Below are 18105 nucleotides of genomic sequence, written 5' to 3'. Positions count from 1 at the left end.
AATTTTTTTTTTTTTTTTTTTTTTTTTTTTTTTTTTTTTTTTTTGGTATTGGAGTAACTCAGTAACACGAGCCATATCCCCAGCCTTTTTTAATATTTTATTTATAGACAGGATCTCACTGAGTTGCTTGGCACCTGACATTGCTGAGGCTGGCTTTGAACTCCGATCCTCCTGCCTCAGCCTCCTGAGCTGCTGCACCCAGCTTCAAACGATTTTTGATTAGTGTGCCAAGACCATTCAATGAGGAAATACCAGTCTTTTCAAGAAATGGAATTGGGGAAAGTAGATAATCCCATACTAAAGAATGAAGTTGGAACTTTAACTATAAACAAAATACACTCAAAATGACTTAAAGATCAAAACATAAGAGTTCAAACTTAAAAATGTTAGAAACAAAATAGGGAAAAACCTTCATGACATTGGAATGATGATAATTTTTTAGATATGACACCAAAGGCACAGAAGACAAAAGAAAAAATGGGCAAAATAGACTTCACAAAAATTGAAAATTTTGTGCTTCAAAGGACACTATCAACAAAATAAGATGGAAATCCATGAATTATAAGGAAATGTTCACCACTATGATGAGAAATTTATATCCAAAATAAAAAACTAATAACAATAGTAACAAACAACCTGATTTAAAAATTGGCAAGGAGCTAGGAGTATAGCTCAGGGGTATAGTACTTATGTAGCATGTGCAAGGCCCTGGCTTCAACCCACAGCAAAACAACAACAACGACAAGGACAACAAACACTTCTCTACTTCTCCAAAGAAGATATATAAACTCACCAATAAGTATATGGAAAGATGCTTAATTTCACTAATTGTTCAATGAATGCATATAAAACCATGATAAGATGATATCTCACACCTATTAGGATGACTACTATCATCCTAATAATAGTCAACTACAAATGTTGACAAGGATGTGGATAATTTGGTATGAAAAACAATATATTGATTTCTTGACAAACATATAACCCATGAATTCCACTTTGGGCATATATCCAAAAGAATTGAAAGTAGGGTCTTGAAGAAATATTGTACACCAATGCTATGGCAGCATTGTTCACCATAGTTAAAATATGGAAGAAACCCAAGTGTCCATTGCTGGATGATTAGATAAACAAAATATGGTTTATATATATAATGGAATATTAGTCATCCTTAAAAGGAAGGAAATATTGTCACATATTACAACATGGACATTATGCTAAATGAAATAAATCAGTCACAAAATGAGTCATGCCATGATTCCATTTATATGAGGTAGTCAAATTCAGAGAAAGTAAGATGGTGGTTGCTGGGACTGTTGGGAGGGGAGAATGGGAAGTCATTATTTAATGGGTATGGACTTTCATTTATGCAAGATTAAAAGAGTTCTAGGGATGGTAGTGGTGGCTGCACAACAATATTAATATGCCACTGAGTTGTACACTGAAAATAGTTAGAAAGGTAAATTTTTATGTTCCTTACATTCCACCATAATAAAAAATTTAAACCCTATGACTCTTATTTGAAGTACATATATTAACTAAGAGTAGAAGACAATTTAAAATAACATTGAGAGTTGAGTTAAATATCAAAGTTATTTCCCCTCTAAATATGGTAATAATGTTTAAAATCTTATGATACATAAAAGTAAAAACAGGAAAAAAATAAATTCAATCCTGAATACCATCCTTGTTGCATTGGTTGGCCAATGGGAACTTATCAAGGTGGATATTTCCCAGGAACCAGCATTTCCCTTGGCAGTCACCAGGTACCATATTCACATGAAGTCAAGCCTTGCATAACTGTCCTTAAAGCTCCTAGGAATTTTCAAAGATTTAATTCTGCCCCCTGCATGAAGCCCATGGGCAGTTATCCAAATACATACACATATACACACACAACAACAACAACAACAGCATCAGCAATAACATTACAGAAGAGAAATATAAATTTTCAGAAATACAGATGGTTGAAATGCCAAGAGCCAGTGAAAGCTAGTTGGCATATCCAATGTGTCCTAAGCAGCTAGATCAGCAAGGAGCTAATTTCAAAATAACCATGATCAATGAGTTAAAAGATAAAAAGAACAAAAAAGATGAATAGATGAAGCAATTGAACTGTGTTGGAAATATATATGCATAATCAAATAGATATTCTAGGATATAAAAGTATAATATCTGAAATTAAGAATCCATTGAAAATTAAATAGAAGAAGGTATAAAGCTGAAAGCAGCTTTACCGAACTCCAAAATTAGACAATAAAAGCTATCTAGAGGGGCTGGGGTTTTAGCTCAGCAGTAGAGTGCTCGCCTAGCATGCATGAGGTACTGGGTTCAATCCTCAACACCACATAAAGAAAGATATTGTGTCTACCTAAAACTAAAAAATAAATAAATAAATAAATAAAAACCATCTAGAGAGGGCTGGGGCTGTAGCTCAGTGGCAGAGCGCTTGCTTAGCATGTGTGAGGCATTGGGTTCGATCCTTAGCACCACATAAAAATAAATAAAATAAAGGCATTCTGTCCATCTACTACTATAAAATTTAAAAAAAAAAACATCTAGAAAGAAGAAAGAATGAGAAAGACAGAAAAGTGTGCAAAAGCTTTTGGTGTCAAAGGGTAAACTCAAATCATTTATACAATTTGAGTTCCACAAGAAGAGTTCAGAAGCAGTTGTGAGAAAAATAATGGCCATGAATCTGTCCCAATCTATCAAAAGACATTAACTCACAGATTCAAGAAACTCAATGAGCCCCAGAGAAAGGAGAAATATAAACAAAACCTTCCCTAGTACATCATAGTCAAAGTCCTAAAGATCAAAAACAGAGAGAAAATCTTAGAAACAGCTAGAGAAAAAAAGGATACAGGGTAAATGTCCTTTATCTGAAATGCTTGGGACCAGCAGTGTTTCAGATTTTGAAAATGTTTGCATAAATTCTACTGGTTGAGCATCCCTAATCTGAACATCCAAAATTGGAAATGCTTCAAAACCCAAAACACGACAATTAAAAAGTTTAAGAGTTTGGACATTTCAGATTTGGGATGTTCAGGTTAGGAATGCTCAACCTGTAGGTTATCTTTAAAGGAGCAATAATAAGATTGATTATTCTTTTTTCAATACAAAAAAGACAATATCATCTTTAAAGCTTAAAAAAGGAAGATATGCTAATCTTGAATTTTATACCCAGTTAAATAATCCTTCAGAAACTAACATAAGCCAGATGTGGTGGTGCATGCCTATAATCCCAGTGGCTTGGAAGGCTGAGGCAGAAGGATCACAAGGATAAAGCCAGCCTCAGCAACTTAGTGAGGCCCTAAGTAACTTAATGAGATCTGTCTCTAAATAAAATATAAAAAAGGGCTGGAGATGTGGCTCAGTGGTTAAGCGCCTCTGGGTTCAATCAACAATGAAAAACTAAGATGAAATAAGCCCAGTGTGGTGGTGTATACCTGTAGTACCAGCTACTCAGGTCTGAGGCAGGAGGACTGCTTGAGCCTAGGAGTTTGAAATAGCCTAGGCAACATGGTTAGAACTTGTCCTTCTAAAAAAATTCAAAACAAAAACTAAAAAGCAAAGAATTTACAGCTGGCAGATATAGATCACAAGAAATACTAAAAGGAGTTCTTCAGATGGAAAGAAAATGATCTCAAATGGAATGCACAGAAATGTAGAAAGGGATAAAAGAATATTAGAAACTTTTTTTCAGTGTAGTTAAATACAAATAAATATTGATTGCTTAAAAAGCAATTATAAAACATTGTGGAGCTCATACATATATGAGTAAAATATATAATAATAATAATAAAATAATAACAATAATAATACAAAGAGCAAGGGGATACATGGAATTTAACTGTTGTGAGAGTGTTGAATTGTCTGGAAAGTGGTAAGGGTAATAATTTAAGATAAGCTATAATATATCAAAGATTCATATTATAGTCTATTTCATTAAAAATAAAAGATACAAGCTGGGTCTGAGGGTGGATTCCTATAATCCCAGCAACTTGGGAGGCTAAGACAGGAGGATTCTAAATTCAAGGTCTGACTGAGAAATTTGGTGAGACCCTGTCTTAAAATAAAAAATAAAGACAGCTGGGGATGTAGCTCAGTGGTAAAGCACCCCTGGGTTTAATCCCCAGAACTGCAATAAATAAATAAGACACAAATAAAAATGAAGAAAGGGGGGAATTAAATAATTTTCAAATGCTTGATTGATAATTTTTAAAGTGGGGAAGAAGAATCAAGCATTTGAAGTATATGTCAGAATTCCCTCCTTTTTAAATCTGAATAATATTTAATTGATATACTACATTTTGTTTATCCATTCTTTACCAACCGACACTTTGGTTGCTTTACCTTTGTTGGTTACTCTGAATAATGCTGCTGTGGACCCGGGTACAGTGCAACCTAAATCACTTTTTTAGAAAACTTTAAAAATATTTATTGTTTTTAGTTATAGTTGGACACAATATCTTTATTTATTTATTTTTATGTGGTGCTGACGATCAAACCCAGAGCCTTGCACATGCTAGGTGAGCGGCTACCGCTGAACCACAACCCCAGCCCCCCTAAATCATTTTTTAAATCAGCTTTTTTTAGCTGAACTACAACTTTAATTGTCTCAATTTTTAGATAATGTGGGGACAGGATGAGGCAGAGAACAGGGATTTAGAATGATCGGGGTTCACAGCTGGGCTCTACCAGTTACTAGCTCAACAACTGGCAAGTCACTTGGAAGATTACCCATGATGCATGCAGACATGCCAGATACAGAGTAGATACAAATGGCAGTGATTATTGTTACTCTCATTAGCTGAGAGCACTTCTCTACCATTGGGCTGGCTGGAAACTGAAAGAGACTCTGGGCCCCCGGAATGCTGGTGTGGAAGATACCTAACTGATGTGTGTGCTTCCTATATTGTTCATTTTCTCCCCAACACACAAGATGACAAACCAAAACCATAACAGCTGTCAATCAGCTTTTATCTCCATAAAACATGTTGCCAGCCAATAATAATTGACTGAAGAGCATTTTACATTTTGCTTGGCAATATTATTTCTATTTATCTGACTCTAAGTGCCATGTGCTGAGGGAAAACCCAGATTATAAATGATTCATGCATAGACACAATGACTAATTAAACCCTAAAGAATCTATTCATTAAAAAATATAAAAGCAAACTTTTTACCCATGGGCTTGCAAGTAGATGTGTGCAGGAAGCTTTGGCAGGAAGGCTTATAACCTTGGTCTGTAAACAATACTGCAGATGGTGGATGAAAAAAAAAAACACCTGCATTCATAAACTAGTTCTTATTGATGCAAACCAGTGATTGCAACTTCTGCCTATAACTCCTAAATATTAAACATTTTGTTGTTTTGATAAAAGTTTACTTTTTAAAAAAATCAGCAAAATATAATTTTATGGCTATATTTTGGTGATATTTATCTATATACCCATTGATTTGGGAACAGTACAGTAGGCCAGGTGGGTTCTTAAGCATTTATCACAAAAGTTCCCAAAATATCCTCTGGGCCAGACCCAGGCCTGGAAGATGAGTGTGACCTCCCTATCTTGCTTCTCTATGCTAGTTAGAGCTCTCTGCTACTCTACTGTTCACTGTTTTTTATCCACAAAGTAGAATTAAGGTAGACAATGTTTTTCACAAGACTGTGGCATGAATACCCTAAAGAGATAGGACTCTTGCCACCTGAAAAAGAACAATGTTTGAAACAGGGATCACATTAGACTTGACTGTGAAAGTCCTTCCAAGGAATTTAAAAAACAAATAGATATGAACCCTCTTTAGTTTCAGGGCAGTCAAGTGATACAAGGAGGTAAGCATAGAGACACCCTTTAACTGATTTTTAAATTGCTCATCAGTCTTGAAATGACCCTTACACAATTTGCTGTTCTCAGCAAGTTACCAAATCTCAAAACAATTTCTTTTAATTTACAAAGTTTGTTTTCCCCCGTTTTACCCTCTGAACCTTTGATAAAATGCAGGTCAATATATGTCTTTGGAGCTGCTTTTTGCTTCTTGCTGAAAAGCTTCCTGAAAGTTATGGGCCCAGAGCAAACACAACTCCCAAATCCAGCCCTTAAAACTGAGGTCTCCTTGAATTCTCAAGACTATCTGGCTTTGTCCTCTTGTCAGTCCCCTCCAAATCCATCATGGAGCATTCATATACCAAGTAGACTGGCAGCCAAAACCTCTGCACAAATGGGTGATGAAGTTTCAAATTGTCATGTGTTTTTTAATCCCTTCATCTCTCTCTCTCTCCTCCCTAAAGAGTGGGTAGCAGCAGTGAAAGGTATTTTCATAGGGCCACATAGCCAAAGTCTTTTTCTGAACCTAGACATCCCTAAAGGCCAAAGGTGAAACTGTAAATGACACAAAGAATAAACCCTATATGCCATCCACATCACCTTCAGCCCCAGGTACTGACACTCAATGGGCCACCCCAATAAAACAATACCTCTGCCAACCCTGTGTCCTCTTTCTCTAGCCTGATCACCTTGTGGCATGTAGATAGAATCCCCCCACATCTTGCTTCCTTCTGATGACAGCCATCAGCACGTGTGTAGCAAGGTGCATGGGGAAACCACACGTGTTCCCACTGAGATTTGTATTCCTCTTACCCTCAAATAGCATGGCATGAAATAAAATTAAAATGCAATCTAAAATGGGAATAGTTTCCACTGGTAGAGGAGGCAAAGCTGTTAGAGAGAATCTCAGGACAGGCCCTCATTCTTAGGGAACATTTCATCCTGTCTTGTGCTGTTGGGGATAGAACAGAAGTCTGTCCACCTTCTGGTCATTGGTACTGCCTTCTGGAAAGGCTGCACCCAAACTGTCTCCAGCTAAATCGTTTCCTTCCTCTTGGGATCATCCAGGCAACTAGAGAGCCTAAGCAAAAGCTTGTTCTATGCAGTGAACTGCATAGCTAATATTGGTCTTCCTCTGATTTTCATGTGCTTGGTAAGTCATATTTTCTTGCTGCAAATGTCTGAGCTGAGTGGGTGGGGTCAATGCTAAGGAAAGTTCTCATTCAGTTGTATTAGTAACTAGCTTCTGGAAATGATGGAATATGTGCACAGCTGGAGAGAAGGTTGACTAGACTCTGTTTCTAAAAGAAGGCTGATTTCACAATCCATGTAATCCTGGCTTCTAAATGCACCAGGTTTGTGATCCCATATGCTTGGCCTACTGAAGTCCTCTCCATTGGGACAGGGCTTGACTTCTTTTACAGCCTCTCTCTGCACTTCTAGGATATATTTCCAAGATGACCCAGTGATTATCCACATCCAAGCATTTTTCTTACCTTTTGTTATATCACATATAGATTAGCCAAAGCTAGTAAAAATTAAATGAGTTGCCCTAATGAAGGCCTGAATCAAAAGTCAACACTTACAACTTATTAATTAACACAATCCCTGGCATTGGAGATTCATTGTAACAGAGTTACTGTGCTAATCTAATTTTCCATGAAAGGAGGCATGTAATTGCAAGAGCTCTGTGAGTCTGAGCCACACAGCAAAATCATTTTATCCTCTTCTCTGAATCTGTCAGATTAAATCATACGAAAGGCCTTGGCTGGTTTGTTGGATACCCCCAGAGTATATTCTGGCCCTTTGACTGAAGATCCCAAGTAAAAGGAGAGTCATGCAAGCTGTCCACCACAGCTCCCCGCACTGTAAGGGGTAGTTGTCTCTACTGATGTGTTCCCCTTGGAGGAAAATTTTCCATGGGAACCAGGTAGAATTCTATGTTGGTATCTTAGCAGCAATTTCAGAGAATTAAAATGGCTCTGGGCAAACAGTATATAAATGGAGAGAGATGCTGGACATAGGGTGCACATTTACAGTCTCAGCTGCTTCCCAGCTGAAGTAGGAGAAGTGCCTGAGCCAAAGGATTAAAGGCTAGCCTGGGAAACACAGTGAGACTCTGTCTCAAAAAAAAAAAAAAAAAGAAAAAAAAGAAAGAAAGAAAAGGAGATGATGTTACTGCCTTCCACTTCTCGTATTCTCTTTCTGACTCTGCAGGAGGATGCTTGGATTCTGCAACCCATCCAACTATACTCACCATCATCATTGCTACTTGTTACTGATGTCATATGGGCTAGGCGTGGTGTTGATACTTTACACATCTTTGCAACAGCTTGATTCTTCAAATAAAGAAATTGAGGCTGGTGAGGGTGAGCAGTGGGGTTAGATCACTTGTCCTAGGTCACATGGCTATAAAATAATGCAGCTGAGATCATAGCCCAGGTCGGTTGGGCTCTGGTACTACAGACACCATGAGAAACAAACTAGATAGAGAGCTTGGTTCTGTTTCCTGAAGTTCTCCTTCCTCTTTGTCACAACCCTCTGATGTTGCCATTTTTCAGCTGGATGCAGAGGAAATAGTTGCCTTATGCATCTTGTACCCTGCATCCAGAGGAAATAAAGTTGACTGCCAAGTGCAGTGTAATACCCTTCCAAGGCTCCTCTGACCCTTGAGATTCAGTGGGAAATCTGCTGGCATAGCTTTTCCTGGTGATTGATTTGGCCCCTGTACCTTCATTTTTGGACAACTCCACCCAATCCCATCCCATCCCCCTCTGTTCCTCAAACCCCTGAAGCATCTTTAGTTCCCCAGATGGCCATGATCTCTCCTCCCTGAGGCCTCACTTTCACACTGTGCTCCGCCCACCTCCTGCAGCTACTTTCTCTTTGCCCTTCAGGTCTCAGCTTACACATTACCTCCCTCCAGACAGCTTTCTCTGACCCTTATCTCTGGCCTTCTGTGTTGTTTCCCAGGGGGAATCACCAGGCATATTGTACTGTGGCTTCTGTGATTTCCAGTGGTTAGTCAGCCTCCTGGCAGCAGGCAGTGAGGTCCCTGGCAGGAAAACTACTTTTGTCTTTTGACTCCTCCTAGCACTGCATGGCACAGAGAGAAATGTAGTAAATATTTATTATAAATATGAACTGAATTAAAATATACTAAATAACCTCCACAAAATTTTAGCAAGAACTGTGTGTGCAAGGCACTGGCCACTCCAAAATATGGTCTACATGTTACATAGTTAGAGAGGATATATTAATCTACAGTTAAAGTAATATCAAACAAATTCCCCAGGGGTATTTTTAATAAAACTTAAGCTGATTCTTATAGAGGGAAGAGAAAACTCCAATAAATTTTTGATATTAAAGAATAAAGGAGGATTTATCTGACCAGTTGTCAAAATATGCTATGAGGCTATAGTGATTAAATTGTGGGATACAGACATGGGAATTTATAAAGAGATCAGTGGAGAATAGTGTTCAGAAGCAGAATGATGCTGTTGGAAATATCAGATATATTTTTGGAAAACAAAAATTAGATGATTTCCTTACAATGTGCTCAAAACTGTTGAACTTTGTCCTTTCCAAAGTGATTTGAACTCTATTCTTATCACTAAGTGAATTACCATACCATAAATATATTTCTAAAGATGCCATTCTGGTGCTAAAATGAACACTAGGATTGTGATCTACAGTATTTTAATAAGCAATTGGAGACTTGACTCTGAGCCAGAACAGGACACAGAAACCTACCCCAGTTCTGAAAAGGCTATGCTTGCTTCTGAATCCTTTTTTTAGAATTCATTCAGCAGATGCTCACATGCTGAAGGCATGTGAGCATCTGCTGAATGGACACTTCAAGACCCGTGTCCTCCTCTTCTGGGAATTTTCCAGGGCCAAGAAGCAATGTTGCAAGGGGTTGAGAAGAGGCACATTTTGAATCAAGATGCTATGGCTTTTCTATTTCCAAGAACTCTTCATTAATTGCATTCTTGTGCAGACATTTCTAGTAGCAAGATTTTACATGATCAGTCAGATCTGGGGAGCAACCATGTTATCAATATTTCAGAGTTATTAATTTATCTTTAGACAAAATGTGCTTTCTGAACAAGCCTCCCTGCCTCTGACATGTGATATTTCATGACCCAGGGGACCGTGAGAGGCAAGGGTCCATGTCCACAGTAAGCTGCCCTCAACTGAATTCCATTAAGGTATTATGAATAGTACTGTATGGGCATGGGTTCCCCACTCTAAAACAACAACAACAAAAAAAAAACATATAATATTAAGAAAACATCCAGTCATTAGTCAGAAGGTAAACTATAAATGCCGATGATTGGGAAAGCTGTGTTCAATCCTTCCTCAGATTGTCCTGGGACTGGTGATTCTTTATCCTCCAGGCCAGGACTCTCTGACACTGCTGATCAGAGAACAATCACTTTGCCAGACAGTGTGGTAATTTCCTAAAAAGTTAAAACAAATATCTACCTTATGATCCAATTCTTATGTATTTATCCAAGAAAAAAGTCCACACAAAGACTTGAACATAAACATTCATAGCAGCTCTCTATCATACCAAACCCAGAAATCACTCAAATGCCCATCAAAAGGCAAACTGGGGGGCATCTATATGAAGGAGACAACAATAAAAGGCAATAAACCAGTGATACATGCAGCAGCCCAAACAGATTTTAAAATAGTTATGCTGGGTAAGAGAAGTCAAGTAGAAAGAGTATATCCTGCCCAATACAGACATGATCTCTTTATAAATTCCCATGTCTGTATGAAATGTGCTAGAAAATGCAAACTAATCAGTTGTGCCAGAAAGCAGGTTACTGGTTGCCTAGGGAGATGGGAGGGGCTAAGGAGGAATTACAAATGGTCAGAAGAAACTTCGAGGGTGATGAATTTGTACATTATCTAAATTGTGGTGATAGTTTCAAGGATGTATACATATATCAAAATTATCAACTTATGGGCTGTGGTTGTGGCTCAATGGTAGAGCGCTCGCCTTGCATGTGTGAAACACTGGGTTCAACTCTCAGCACCACATAAAAATAAATAAATAAAATATAGGAGGATTGTGTCCATCTACAACTAAAAAATTCTTTTTTAAATTGTCAACTTGTACTCTAACTATTGGCAATTTATTGAATGTCAATTATACCTCAAAAAGGAATTTTTTTTAAGAGAAGCCATTGTTGAAGACAAAACAAGGGTGGCCATCCACTCTTATGATGCATGGATCCCCCAGCTGGGACAATACAATCTGCTGAGACCATAAGGACTGTGTTCAGTCCTCCTGCCTCCTGCTGAAAGTATAGTCTTCTCCTGTTGGTAGGATACCACTCTTGTGTCAGCCCACAGGTCAACACATAGCCTGTGGGCTCACAGGGCCACCAGCCTTTTCTCTGGTCTGCCCCTGTTGGCTAAATCTTTGCAGAAGAGGCATTTTCCTGACAGTATTCAATTTATGAGCACACAGCTTAGCTTCTCGAGGTGCTTTCAAGTAGAAGGATACCAGAGCAATAGCTAATAAAAATCCAACACACATGCTTTATTTCCCTCTCTCTGAGGTTCAATGTAATAAAATGGCTGCTGTTCTAAGGGCACAAGAGAAGCACCTGGACTCAGGGAAGCTGCATTAATGTGATATTACAGCATGGAGAGAAGTGGGGCTGGCTTTTGAGACAAGCCCTCTCCTATTCCTGGATGTTCTCCTCCAAATAAAAAAAATGATCCTTCCCCAGGTCTGCCCTTCACTATAATGCTCATTGAGGGGTTGCAGCAGGCACAGCTTTGAAAATCTTCATGTAAGAGTCAGCACTACCACTCACTCTACATTTCCTTAGTACCTGCATTCAGTACTGTCCAAGACTGAATGGCCCAGAGAGGACACAAGAGATGCTACCTGTCTTCTTGGAGCAACAGTCAAGTTGAGAGCATAGATGTTGACCAAATCATCACTACTTCCTAACAGTGAGGGGCAAATATTGAGTTCCTCCTCACCCAAGGTAGGGAGGCCTTTCTTTGCATGACCTAATAATGTGTCCCTTCCTCTCAGGGGGACAGTGTGACTCACTGAAACAGTGCCCTCAGACATGGGTGCACAGAGCATAGCTCTACCCACAGTCTGCCTCAGCTCCCAGGCACAGGGAAAGGAAATGAGTACATGCCTTATTGGGTCTTCTTCCCTCCAAGTAGCCCAAAGTCGAATGTTTCAACACACATCAGGGTCATTTAACAGGAAGAAGCAAAGTCTGTGGGCATGGGCAGCCTACTGGGCATACTCCCTGGCCAGAGACTCCCAGCCTTCTGCTCTGGCCTCTTCATACCCACAAGTCAGATTGTGGAGGGAGCGACAGGACAGAGGACTCAGGATGTGGAGGGCACTATGGTATTAACTAAAGGCAGGCATGGCTGCCTTTGGGAGGATAGAGGGGGTCAGCGGCAGGAGCAGCGCTACTGCTTTTTGTTAGAAGCATTATATCCACTACTTTTTCCCCAACACATATGTGTTAGTGGAATAAAAATTTGAACATTAAAACTAGTACATCGTGTTTACTTCTAGGTCGCTTGAAACAATGTGAGACAACTGAAATTAGATCCAAAAATGTCAAAGAGATTAAATGAAAATGTAATTGCATCAGAGTAGCCTGGGTACATAACCATGGGATGTGGAAATGCCAAAGTCCCAGAGTGCAGCATTGACCTCCACCTCATTGACTTCCTCAGGTTTTTACACATAGTACTTGCCAAGGGAGAATCACTAGTTAGTGATTAATTTAGCAGCTGGGCCATTGGAGGCTGGATATTTCTATATGACCAGGTTCTAGATAATCATGTTGCTATATTCTGAAGGGAGATGGATCAATGTGACATATTTACAGTAAAATCTTTGGCACTGGGATGTAGAAAATGATATTGGGCAATTCAAAGTTTTTTAGATAGAATAGTGCTAAATAATAGGGCCTTTCTAGTCTCTTAAGACTGAATGCTCAGCCTGAACGATCATTCAATTTAGTGTAGACATCTTCATTGGTTTTAAATTGACTCGAATAGATTAAGAGGTTTTGCTTTGTATAGGAAAATCTGGAACATCATAAAAAGATAAGTGGGGAGCAAAGGAATACTGAAGGTAAAGAGGAGAACCTGAAAGGAGGGCACAGTAGTGCCCCCTGAAAATGGCTTCACTTTCCATGGTTTTACTTACTTATGGTCAACTGGGTCCAAAATTATTTAATGGAACACTACAGAACCAATTTATAAGTTTTAAACTATACTTTTTTCTGAATAACATGATGGGATCTTGTGCTGCCTGGACATGGATCATTCTTTTGTTCAGTGTATCCATATTTTATACACTACCCACCCTCTAGTTACTTAGTAGCTACCTCAGTCATCAGATCAACTGTCATAGTATCATAGTGTTTGTGTTCAAGAAACCTTTATTTTACTTAATAAAGCCACAAAGTACATGAGGGGTGATGCTGGCAATTCAGATTTTCCCAAAGAGAAGCTTCAAAGTACTTCTTTTTTAAGTAAAGATGTGAAAGTTGATCATAGGTATGCATATATAGGAAAAAGCATAGTATATACAGGCTCTGAACTATCTATGGTTTTAGGTATCCAGGGCAGGTCTTGGAATATATCCCCTGAAAATAAGGGGAGACTCAGATATAAACATATTTATGTGTAATAGGTGCTGAGAGAAAAAAGGATCAAGGGGTAGGGGCTGAACAGGTAGGCTGGGGTAGGCAGCAAGGACCAGAAATTTATAGGAAAAAGAACCACTTAATTATTGAAGAGATTATGGGTCCTGATAGGACTTTGAGTTCTTTCAACTCAAGCATGAGACTGAACCCCATTTCATTCTGGAAAGGAACTGTGGATAATTTCAAAATAAAAGGTGCTTCCTTTCTTTCTGGAACTTTCCTAGGGAAAAGCAGAGGATGCATGTTCCTGTCTCTTGGAGTCACTTCTATTTAGTTCTTGAAGTAACAGGTACACTTCAGAAAGGGCAGGAAGGTTAAGGCAGTTAAGGAAGGAAGGCATCAGGCTCCTAAGTATGCCAGCTTATATCTACTTGGGATCACCCTTTAGAAGAGTCTGTCAGATGTCTATAGTACCTATTTGTGCCAAGTGCCATGCTTGGAGGTGGAAATAGAGCATGAGTAGAAGATGGAGTTGGTCCTCAAAGGACCCACAAATCAGCTCTTCAAATTGTGGATTACTGTTATGGTTAGGATATGAGGAGTTTCCCAAAAGCTCCTGTGTTAATGAAAGAGGTGAAGTGATTAGATTATGAGAGCTATAACCTGATCAATGGGTTAATCCATTTGATGTATTAATAATTTTAAAAGATCACTGTACTGGGTGATAACTATAGGCAGGTAGGGTGTAGCTGAAGCAAATAGGTCACTGGGAGTGTGCCTTAGAGATTGCATAATTTGTCCCTGACTTCTCCATTCCCTTTGCTTCCTGGCTGCCATGAGCTAAGCAGCTGTCCTCTACCATGCCCTTCTGCCATGATGTTCTGCCTCGTCTCACGCCCACAGCAATGGAGCTGGTCAACCAAGAACTCGAACTCTGAAACCATGAGCTCAAAATAAACTTGTCCTCCTTTAAGTTGTTCTATCTGGTATTTTGGTTACAGGAACAAAAACCTAACTAACACCCTAATCTCAGGGGAAACAGGATTACCTTACTTCCTCATTTTAGACATATTTATGTGTCCTTGAGCAACACCAGTCATAGGAACAAAGAAATCTAGACTTTGGAGATGGTACCAGATCTCAGAAATTACTATCTCCCAAGTTAACAAGTAAATTATAACTCCAACAGAGTAATGTGGTCTCTAAATCACTTCTTTAAAAGCCCGTTCTCAATGATGGGCAGAATCACAGCCTCTGGGATAGGAGTCCCCTGTGATTCTCCTTTGCTAGAAAAGCAATAAACCAAAGCCGGTGGCCGCGGCTGCGGAACGGGCCGAGGCTGCCGGTTTCCTAACCGTCCCTCCTCCTAGCTGACTCGCGGGCTGCGAGGCCTGGGTCGGGTCGGGCCGAGCCGCTGGGGCCGCTCAGAGTGGAGGCCGCCTGGGGGCGGGTGGGCTGGAGGCGCAGGTACAAGTGAAGATTTTTTTGGCAGTTTAGTTGGAAAACATTGATCACCTGGCTCTCATTTCTGTCTGTTCTGTGTCGGCAAGAGAGCAAGACATCACAACAAAACAGTACTCCAGGGGTGAATGGAATAAGTGTTATTTATACTCAGGCACATGCCAGTGGCTTACAGCAGTTTCCTCAGCTGGTGCCTGCTGGCCCTGGGGGAGGAGGAGGCAAAGCTGTGCCTCCAAGCAAGCAAAGCAAAAAGAGTTCACCCATGGATCGAAATAGCGATGAATATCGTCAACGGAGAGAAAGGAACAACATGGCTGTGAAAAAGAGCCGATTGAAAAGCAAGCAGAAAGCACAGGATACACTACAAAGAGTGAATCAGCTCAAAGAAGAGAATGAACGGTTGGAAGCCAAAATTAAATTGCTGACAAAGGAATTAAGCGTACTAAAAGATTTATTTCTTGAGCATGCACACAACCTTGCAGACAACGTGCAGCCCATTAGCACTGAAAATACAACAACAAATTCTGATAACGCAGGACAGTAGACCTCACCCTTTCCAGACTTCACAAACTGTAGCTTGAACCGTTAAAGGTGTGATAACCTGCACCACTCATATCAATGGCTCAATGTTGTCTTGATCCATTATTCAAAGATCCATTGGATATTATTTTCTAGGATCAGCACTAAAGAGTTGATTAGCCGTGTAATTTAATTATCTGGTTTTGAATGATACAGATTTTTGTGGGGATCAAAAAACAAAATTTTAAGGTATATGGTAAAAAATATATATATCTTGGACCTTGATGTTCTTAATGTAAATCCTGACTTCCCCAGAAATCCTTATTTTTTAGGCTGGCAAAAGAAATGGGAAACTGGCAGGTCACGCAGAAGGTAGGTACTTGGTTTTATGATTAATTGGATTAAGAAAAATTAGGATTCCATCTATTTGTGATTTTTTATCCTAAACTGTATATTATAAATCCTAAGGCTATAGAAATCAATCATTGTAATTTGGAATGATTTTAGGTATAGCACAAACCTTGTTTTAGCATAATTAGTACTGTTTTCCCCCCAAAGTACAAGTTTTTGAATAGTGATGTCAGGTGAATAAAAAATCTCATCACCTCTTAAAAGCAGAGTATGCAGCAAATTGGCTTAAAAATGCACATGACATTTAAGAAGCAGATTTTTAAAAAATAAAAGTATAGCATATATTGGGGATATTGTTTGGGTTATTGATTAGGCATTGCTTTGTGTCCTAAAAAAACATTTTGTACCAAAATTTTAGTTTCTGCAGATGCTAGTAGCTTCTTTTTTTGAGGGGTGGGGGAGAGGTATCTTTTTGATAGCCAAGTTAGTAAATACAAGTCTTAACAGTTTGATGACATAAGCTCTGATTAAGATTTATTAGAATATTGGTTTAGCTGTTAGTTTCTTCTGTGTTGAAAATAACTGCCACAGGGCCATGATTTTTAAAGGCAAAAATTCTTGTGAAAGAACATTTTAGTATTTGATCTTAACCACATGATTATTAGAAAAATGTATCAANCTTTGTGGGCAGGTCTAGTGGTTTAGGAATTAGCCAGTAGTATAAATTTCCAGCTGATCCAAGTCTCCTGGGATAGGTGCTTTTTGACTGGTTTTGGCAGCATTTGAGCGGATCAGCTATTCCTATGTCTGGCCCCTTTCAGTCACTGGGACGCCAGCTCAGATACTTTGGACATTCTTACTGAGAAGTAGTAAGATTTTAGTAAGATTTTACTAAAATATGACCAGATTTTAAAAATTTGGGTCATGAGTGTGACATTCTCAAATTTATGTAAAAAGTAGAAGTATGTACAATTTGATATTAAAGGAAAGGAAATTATAGCAGCCTTTGATGTTTCTTAATCCCTGTTAGAGGGCTGAAACTTTGTACTTGAACAACCCATTTAGCATTCAGAGTGCTTTTGATGCCTTAGAAATAGGAAAAACAACTTTTTTTGTTTGTTTGACAAAAGCTAGGAAAGAGAAAGTCCATTCTCCAGCTAATTAGATCTGCCTCTCAGGAAAAACTACCAACTTGTTCTTTTGTTCCTGGCTTTCAGTTTGTGAGATTACTCTATTTTTTAAAATATAATTTTATTTCTTTCAATAAGTTTAAAATAAAGAAATTTGGAACAATAAAAAAAAAGAAAAGCAATAAACCTCCTTTTTCCTTTTTCTCAAAGAAAAACACCAAAAACATAACATGTTTTCACACTCCACTTATGAAGTATCATTATGAGCCCCTAATATATGAATGATTATTTATATTATACATGTTATACTACTTGACATACTTTATGCATATTACCTAACATACGTGAAAATTAAAATTTTTAAAAAACAAAATGTTTGAATGGAACTAATATTTTCTAATAAAACTTCTAACCGTTTCTCATACTATAGTAGCTATCTTGCACCCTCCTGGGAGACAATGATACCCATTTTTTAATACAACTGGGCAATAGGACAATGGAATGGATTCACAATCCTATTTACACCCTTTACCAAACATGGTTTTTCGTAGGAAGGTATTACAGAGAGTGAGGCAGCTATAAGCCTGGACATGGTGTGGGGGGTGTGTGTTATATTTATAATAGGCCCTCAAGTGTTTAACTGTACAACAGCAGGAAAAGAAAACTAGAGCCAAGCTCCTGACAGAGCCTGGAAGAAGTATAAAAAATGACAACAAAGATTGCAGAGTGGCCTGTAATGCCGATGCCCTATAGCCCAGGGAGAGGAGAGAACTTAGCAATGAGTTGTTATATTGTGAAGGGGGTGTGTGTGTGTGGTGTGAGCAGGGCCCCAAGGAACAGCAATGGCTGGGATCATGGTAATGTTTCATTTCCTCTTTTAAAATTCCTTTAATGTCTCTGTAACATTTTTAATAGCATAAGGCATCAAGTTTAAGTGAATAATAGTGGGTAATTTTTCTCATCTGTTTCCTCTTCCTCCCTCTCCTCCAAAAGATAGAGTATCAATTTCCTCCCACCAGCTTCCAGAGCTTCCAGATAGAAGAAAGCATCTGTGAACCAGCCCAACTCCACTAATAGGGCCTTCTGTCTTGCCACTTACCCAGGCTGCTGCCAAAACTCTTTCTGACAGCCCCATGCTCTCACTGGGGAGAAGGGCTGCAT

At 38.8% G+C, this 18105-nt stretch overlaps 1 protein-coding gene and 1 pseudogene across 2 annotated transcripts in view; one reads left to right on the top strand and one right to left on the bottom strand.

Annotated features, from left to right (window-relative positions):
- Osbp2 (oxysterol binding protein 2) overlaps nucleotides 1-18105 on the bottom strand; it is a 178277-nt gene that overhangs the window by 93922 nt on the left and 66250 nt on the right. The gene's annotated exons all lie outside the window — the stretch shown is intronic.
- Nucleotides 14858-16486, top strand: LOC107158388 (annotated as a pseudogene).

The sequence above is a fragment of the Marmota marmota genome, unplaced genomic scaffold, assembly GCF_001458135.2.
Source record: "Marmota marmota marmota unplaced genomic scaffold, marMar, whole genome shotgun sequence".
Lineage (NCBI taxonomy): Eukaryota > Metazoa > Chordata > Mammalia > Rodentia > Sciuridae > Marmota > Marmota marmota.
The sequence above is the reverse complement of the archived record's forward strand: the minus strand, read 5'-3'. Positions and strand labels throughout refer to the sequence as shown.